This window comes from Schistocerca gregaria, chromosome 1 (assembly GCF_023897955.1).
Source record: "Schistocerca gregaria isolate iqSchGreg1 chromosome 1, iqSchGreg1.2, whole genome shotgun sequence".
In the NCBI taxonomy this organism is placed as follows: domain Eukaryota; kingdom Metazoa; phylum Arthropoda; class Insecta; order Orthoptera; family Acrididae; genus Schistocerca; species Schistocerca gregaria.
In genome coordinates, this window is record NC_064920.1 from 591,356,385 (window position 1) to 591,358,218 (window position 1,834).

The window sequence follows — 1,834 nt, forward strand, 5'->3', positions numbered from 1 at the left end:
AGGGAGTAATATATATATTTTTTAGACTAACAACATTACAAAAGAAGAAAAAAATACATTCTTTAAGCGGACACGACACCTACAATGAGGGTGTCCAAACAAAGTGATGGCAATTACAGCTTGAATTTAGAGCGTCATGTATTAGCTATGGACAACTTTTATGCTGGAACGAACGAAATTTTATAATTCGCTTCTCGGTTCCACTAAAATGAATCTCAGGAAGGTTACTTCATGTTCAAGATATGATTGGTCATCCTAAATAACAGAGGTAAGCAGTTTGAATTGCGTTGATCAATCAAGACGAGAGCTCGTTGGCATCGTACAAAATGTGCGAATGCAAGTCGGCTGACCAGTGAATTAGAAATTTGTATTGATTTTTAGAATGGAACAAAGCGAGAGCCTCTAGCAATAGATGGATGAATGGTTTCTAATAATTCAAGAAAGCAGTACTGCTTGGAACGTCGTTCTCGACGTGCAGTAAATTATACTTTGATTTAAAGGTGTTGGAAGCGGGAAACAGATGTTTTTACATCAGAATGGAAGCTTTCCCGGTGAATCTCGCTGATAAAATCTGAAGATGTTGAGTGACAAATCCGTTGAAACGCTGCATTAAGACGATGCTGTCATTGGGTTCACAACCTGAAAACAGTTCATCATATGTTTCTGTAGTCAGCAAAGTAGCTCGATCCAAAATCCGATCATACGGAACGGGGATCAAATTCTCGAAAAGCTCATACACTATCGGAACACGTACAGTTCAAAAGACTAATAAACGGCAATGGAGATGGCGGGTAACGTAAATAAATACATGATATGGAGGATGGACACTTGAATACAGTGGAATAATCTCGTGACGAGGATGTATGAAGAAATGGAGAGCTATAATGAAAAGAAAGCCCCACAGAAGGCGTCACGCTGGCAGACGAGTCGACGTTGGTGAGCTGGAAAACACAGATCGACCCAAAAGTGTGTTTCAAGAGGACTCAAAAATGAATTACAGCGTCTTCAAATAATACTGGCATTCTCGAAAATAATTGAAAGATAGAACTACGATGTAATTTAGGATCATAAACTTCAATAATTCAATCCAATTGATAAATTTGTACATGCAATATTTTCTATGTCGGCCGTTGCTTTTTAAATATTTCAGTATTAACGTATTTTGTGTGGCTATGCTCCTCTTCTTTCCGCTCTTCTTACAGCGTACGTCCCGTGTATAACAATGATACTAATTTTTTTCCAACGACCTTGTACAGTTAGCGATTATTACCAACTATTTATGTGGGTCGAATGCCAAGTTAAGGACGATAACGTGTAGTCGTGCACAGCTGTTTTTGTCAGGCGTTCTTTATGTTATCTAAGACGAAAAGTCTCTCCTAAGCAGTTTGTACCACAGGCAGAACTACTGACGTGGTGAGCTTAACATGCAGCGACAACAGACGCGTCGAAGGAAAGTGTAGCCGACCGCGCGGCCTGGTTCGGTTTCGTCGGTGGAAAGTGTTAAACGATGTGAAACTTACGATAAACTAGTTGCATGAGTTTGCTTGTGAAACTTTTTTAACGTGGCGCGGATATTAGAAAAAGACAAAAAAACGATTTTGTTCCAAAAAGGTATTTTTTCTTTTTAATCCTGTATAATTATCCTGCTAATGTCCACTCAACACCTGATGAGTCTTTGCACTTCATGCATTTGTACTGTAATAGTCTTCTTGCCGCTAAAACGTCGTCGGAATCCAAATGGGGAAATGATACGTGCGGCGTTTGTCTATGAGTCGCACATACTCTGTTCCGTGTAATTTAGAGCTGGAAATATCTATTTGTTGTGCTTCTGGGT